Raw genomic sequence first — 5,992 nt, 5'->3', positions numbered from 1 at the left:
GGAAGTTTACATTGATGATATTGTAGTCAAATCGGCTGAGTTTAGTTCTCATATAGTTGATTTGCGCAAAGCCTTTGATAAAATGCGTCGGTACGGTTTGAAAATGAACCCACGTAAATGTGCTTTTGGGGTATCGGCTGGTAAGTTTTTAGGATTTATCATCCATGAACATGGCATAGAGATAGACCCTGACCGAATTAAGTCTATTCGGAATGTGGGACCTCAGACCTGTAAGGTCGAAGTGTAGAAGTTTCTCAGCAAGGTGAATTATTTACGGAGGTTTATTTCAAACCTAGCCAGGAAGATTGATGCCTTCACCCCTATCCTTCGGCTTAAGAATGATGCCGAATTCGCTTGGGGGGCAGAGCAGCAGGAAGCATTTGATCTCATTAAAAAATACTTGTCTTCGGCTCCCGTATTAAAAGCACCACGAGCAGGAGTACCATTCCGATTATACATTGCAGCTGAAGATAAGGTTATTGGGGCTGTTCTGACACAAGAAACTGATGGAAAGGAGCATGTGGTGACATATCTAAGTCGGAGGTTGGTGGATGCTGAAACGAGGTACACTTTTATTGAGAAGTTATGCTTATGCTTGTTTTATGCATGCACCAAGTGTAGATGTTATTTACTGTCTAGTCATTGCACTGTTTTTGGTCAAGCCGATGTAATTAAATACATGTTGCATAACCCAATTATGAGTGGTAGAATTGGTAAGTGGGCTTATGCACTCATAGAATATGACTTGGCCTATGAACCATTGAAATCTATGAGAGGCCAGGTCGTAGCGGATTTTATTGTAGAACATCAGATTAATGATACTCATAAACTAGACATGTCATACCTCACTATTACTCCTTGGACTTTATATTTTGATGGATCGGTTTGCAATGAAGGGCAAGGGATTGACATTGTGCTTGTTTCACCAAGTGATGTCTCCTTCGACTTCTCTAGCCGATTGAAAACTTATTGCACTAATAATCAAGCCGAATATGAAGCCCTTTTATTCGGCTTGGAACTTTTAAATTGTATGGGAGTAAGACATGTAAAGACATTTGGTGATTCTCAGCTGGTCGTCCAATAGGTGTTAGAAGAATATCAATGTTTTGATGGTACTCTAAATAGTTACCTTGAAAAATGTTGGAGCATAATCCATTCTTTTGACGAATTCAGTATTCGGCATAACTCTAGGGTTGAGAATCATAGAGCTAACAATTTGGCACAAGATGCATCAGGTTATCGGATAAAGCGAGGGAAATTTCACAATACTGAGAATCTGATAACCAGTGCAAGGCCAAATCCCCAGGTCGCGGACCGTCCGCTTGCAGACGCCGGACCGTCCGGGGTCACCAGGAAAGTCCTCCTGATCGATTCGGCTGATAATGGAGCCGATGCAAGAGATTGGAGGACGCCCATAACTAATTATTTACGAAATCCCAATATTAGGACAGATAAAAACATTCGGCGTACAACTTTCAAGTATGTTTTGATGAGTGATGAGCTCTACCGCCGAACAGTCAACGACGTCCTGCATAAGTGCTTGGGCCCAGATGATGCTATATTAGCCATGGCCGAAGTAAATGAAGGAATTTGTGGTACCCATCAATCAGCTCCAAAGATGAAATGGCTATTGCGGAGATCTGGTTTTTATTGGCCTAATATGATAACTGATTGTTTTAAGTACTACAAGGGTTGCCAAGTGTGTCAAAAATTCGGTGACCTACAGTTGGTCCCTGCAGCCGAATTACATCCTATCATCAAGCCTTGGCCTTTCAAAGGATGGGGATTAGACTTTATTGGGGAAATTCATCCTTCATCATCAAAGGGGCATCAGTTCGTGTTAGTTGTCACTGACTACTTTACCAAATGGACTGAAGCCGTTGCTTTGAAGAACATGACACACAAGGAGGTAATTGAGTTCATAACTGAGCATATTATTCATAGATTCGACATTCCCCAGACCTTGACTATAGATCAAGGGACTTCTTTTATGTCAAAGGAGGTACGTGAATTTGCTGAATTATATAGAATTAAGTTGCTTAATTCATCTCCATACTATGCTCAGGCCAATGGACAGGCCGAGTCTAGCAATAGGACATTGATCAACTTGATAAAAAAGAAGATATATGATAATCCTAAGCATTGGCATAAGATTTTGTCCGAAGCTTTATGGGCTCATAGAATATCTAAACATAGTGCTACTAAAGTGTCTCCTTTTGAGCTTGTCTATGGGCAGGAAGCAATGTTGCCTGTGGAAATAAGTTTGAATGCTGTCAGGTTCGCCAGACAAAATGATCTAACTCTCACTGATTATTACGATGCAATGATGGATAATATTGATGAGGTGACCGACAAGAGGGTGATAGCTTTGGGAGCATAGAAAAGGACAAGATCATGGTAGCCAGGGCCTACAATAAGAAGGTCAAAGCAAAGTCATTTCAGGAAAGGGACCTAGTGTGGAAGACCATCCTGCCTCTAAGAAATAAAGACCGGAAGTTTGGAAAATGGTCGCCAAGATGGGAGGGTCCTTATAAAATAAAACAGGTAATATCAAGTAACGCCTATTTACTACAAACATTACAAGGCAAGGATTTACCCAAAGCTTTGAATGGGCGTTTCCTCAAGCAGTACCATCCTAGTATGTGCAAGATGCTTAAGAAAACCGATGTGATCACATCGAGTTAAGATGCTTTTGGCTTGCCCAACTCCACCAAAAGGCAGGGGGGCATATGTTTGGTACCAAAATGAGCATGGGGATGGTCCGGCCCTGAGGCCGGACAGTCCGTGGTCCGGACAGTCCGCGCCTGTGGGCCGGACGGTCCGCACGTGCGCAGAACAGATTAGGGTTCTGAGTTTTGTGCTACGGTTGGTAGCTAGATTCGCGGAATTATCTCGGAATCAGTTGTGTAAAGGGTCCAGCCCCCCTCCTCTATAAATAGAGAGGTCTACGGCCGATTTGTAATCATCATCAATCGAATCAAAACACTTCTATATCAAATTTATTTCCTAGGAGTAGTTCTAGTTTAGTTCTAGTTTAGCCTTCCGATTCTCAAATTCTTCACCTCTCTTCGACTCTACGTTGATTAGAGGAGTCTAGGTCAACCTGCCCGAGCCTAGACAACTCCTAGGATCTCTCCTCCCCGACAGGGTCCCTCCCGGGAGCGAGATCCAGGCGCCGCCGGCGATCTTCCGCCGCCCCTGCGCACGCGCGGACCGTCCGACCCCAGGACGCGGACCGTCCGGCCGTCAGGTAGGAAACCCTAGCCCCTGCGCCAGGTCGCGGACCGTCCGCGCCTGACCAGAGAGCATCGCCACAGTTTTTGTTGAGTGTTTGGCGCTCCAAAAAGGCGTCAACAACTATGCTATGCGGTGGACATTCCTGCAGTTATTATGGAGTAATTGTTAGTTTATTATTCATACATAGAAAGGATGCTTGACCTTAAGAAATTAAACAACTAAACTTACCTTACAGGGAGCATTTCTATTTCTGAAAAAAGGACCACAAACATATAATCTGTATTAGTGATTCGTGAGTATATCTAAATATGAAATTTCTAATCAGATGCTGCATGCCATGTCTCACCTCACACTTAAGCTTTGCCGGTGCTGATCGTCATCATGTAGTAAGTTGTTGGACCACGCCACTAAGCTCTGCAGCAGTAAAACAATCTCTGCATTTGGGTGACAGTTGAACGGGGTGTTGGGAACACATAGGTCTTGCTCGTCAATGGGTAGGAATGGTGTGGGCCTGTGGGGGAAGTGCACGAAGCGGGAGGATAGAAGAAAACCCTGACACCAAGAAGACACAAGTCTAAGAGTGTTGGTACCTGCAGCGTGAGGGAGAAGAAAAAAACATAGGCCATCAAATGCGTGGGGAGGAGGGCACACAGAGCGCGGGCTGTCAACATGGCTGATGTTGCCGACGGAGACGGTGACAGTTGATCCTTTCTCCCCTTCTCGATATAAGCGTAGTTATGCGTCATTATTTCAGCAAATCACTAAGAAGTCAACAACACTGTTAAATACAGACCATATCTACAGTGCCAATATTACTGAAAATTGTGTACAATTCTATCTACTATGTGAAGATGACATTGACATGTAAATGCAACTATGTATCCAATCCCTGAACATTGGCCATTGCTTACCCTCTTCCCATGAGAAATTTATTGGCTATTCATTTCTCAAAAAGGATTTCAATCAATTCCATCGTTAGTGAAGTTGGCAAACCATAGGGACTCCATAAAATATTGAAATCAACAAATCTGAGATGATAAAATCTGACCTTCACATATAATCTGGTGTGTTGTAGATTGTATTGCAGAACCATACATGATATATGCATCAAACAATTTATCTTGGTTCTTGCTTTCCAGCTTGCTACTTTCCTTTCTTGTCACACACTTGAAAGTACTAAGTTCAGGAAACTCATCGTCGTACACCATATTGATGTTATCCACACAAACACTAAGACAATACTCTCATATAAACTGAATCACCATTTTGAACATGAAGGAAGACACACAGATACAAAAATCAGGACAGATAGTAGACCTGCAAGCTTCCCGGTCAAATCTGCTATGTGGCATGCCAAAGAACTCATCAAATACCTTTGGTTCCACTCTGCAGAAGGAAGGTCGGTCTACTATCACAATACATCAGCAAAATGCACTTACTGAAATTTGCGTCGCACACGGTTTATGGTACAAGCAGCATACTTATTTAACCAGATCTTCAAGATTGGATTGCGTGTATTTGAAGATCTAACACAGATTAATAAAAAAAAACTAATCGTCATGCAAAAGAATTGCTATGCCGATCTCTAGGTTTCCCTCCTTCATGTCGATGCCTTCATTCACCAGACCCATGCTGAACAACCTGCAAAGGGCAACAGTCAGCCACACCATTAGAACCAAGGGAAAGGAGCGGAGCTAGACCACGCCGCAAAGAGCTACACTGCAGAGTTGGGAAGGAACCTAGCCCAAAATGTCCAAACCCCGTATCGCGACATGGATTAGACCCATGCTGGAGAAGAAGTAGCAGTAGGCCGAGAGGTGGTCATCAACGCTGGCACCGCCGCGGAGTGGAGTGGCAGTAGAGCCACTTGCCGCGACCTTTAGCATCCCTGCAAACACAACAATATACTCAATCTATTACATCATTCAGTAGCAACAATAAAATCATTCATGGGCGTGTAGAAATTCTGGTCAATTCTTGCTTTATCAGGCTCGTGGAGGGCGTGGGGGTGAATCCGTTGGCTGTCTGGCATCAAGGGGGCGGTCCTCTGGCGAGGGGTGTAGGTGGGGGTGATCCCGACGCTGGCTGCGTGGCATGGGCTTTGAAGGTGAAGCCGTCCGCCTGGGCGGTGCTCCTAGCGGGGTGGGGGAACCGCCAACAGCGGAGGAAGGGGGTGGTGGAGTTGCTGGCACTGTGGTGGGCCTTAGCAGAGCACCTGGCGGGGTGGGGGATCCGCCGACCGGGGGGGCAGGGGGCGGAGCTGCTCGCAGTGGCACCATGGTGGAGGCGAATGGAGCTCCATGCGGTGCGGGGTGGGGGGCTTCTCAAGTCCGGAACCTTCGTGGATGTCGCAGAAAGAATAGAAGAGGATAGGATGCTTCGCTGGACGTTGATGAGGCAACTAACGACCGAAAAATTTTGAGCCGACATGGACAACGTAGCTAGGCTTGTTTCTAACCAGCTTTAATATAATAGAAATTTCTAACCAACTTTAATATAATAGAAATATGCACGTTCCGCGTTCGAGCGGAATGGGCGTTCTTGTGTTCCCTCCTTTTTTGCGTTCGTAACGTTAAGTTACGTCTTCGTTTTTTTCTTTTATTATTATTACATTACATTATTTTTCTTTTGTTTTTTATAAAACAGGAGGGGCGAGGGCCACTACTGAAATATATTAAAAAATAGTATTTACAAAAAAATAATAGAGGAATCTACATTACAATCTAATTTATGTCAATTGGTTCCGCCAATACCT

At 44.3% G+C, this 5,992-nt stretch overlaps 1 pseudogene across 1 annotated transcript; it reads right to left on the bottom strand.

Annotated features, from left to right (window-relative positions):
- Positions 1-2,963: 2,963 nt before the first annotated feature.
- Positions 2,964-5,581, bottom strand: LOC100382557 (LOC100278751-like pseudogene; annotated as a pseudogene). The gene is made up of 5 exons (NR_159453.1): positions 5,453-5,581; positions 4,977-5,125; positions 3,584-4,878; positions 3,466-3,487; positions 2,964-3,379 (listed from the first exon to the last, which is right to left on the bottom strand). The product of NR_159453.1 is annotated as a protein-like pseudogene (transcript).
- Positions 5,582-5,992: the final 411 nt, after the last annotated feature.

Source organism: Zea mays, chromosome 1 (assembly GCF_902167145.1).
Source record: "Zea mays cultivar B73 chromosome 1, Zm-B73-REFERENCE-NAM-5.0, whole genome shotgun sequence".
Lineage (NCBI taxonomy): Eukaryota > Viridiplantae > Streptophyta > Magnoliopsida > Poales > Poaceae > Zea > Zea mays.
The sequence above is the reverse complement of the archived record's forward strand: the minus strand, read 5'-3'. Positions and strand labels throughout refer to the sequence as shown.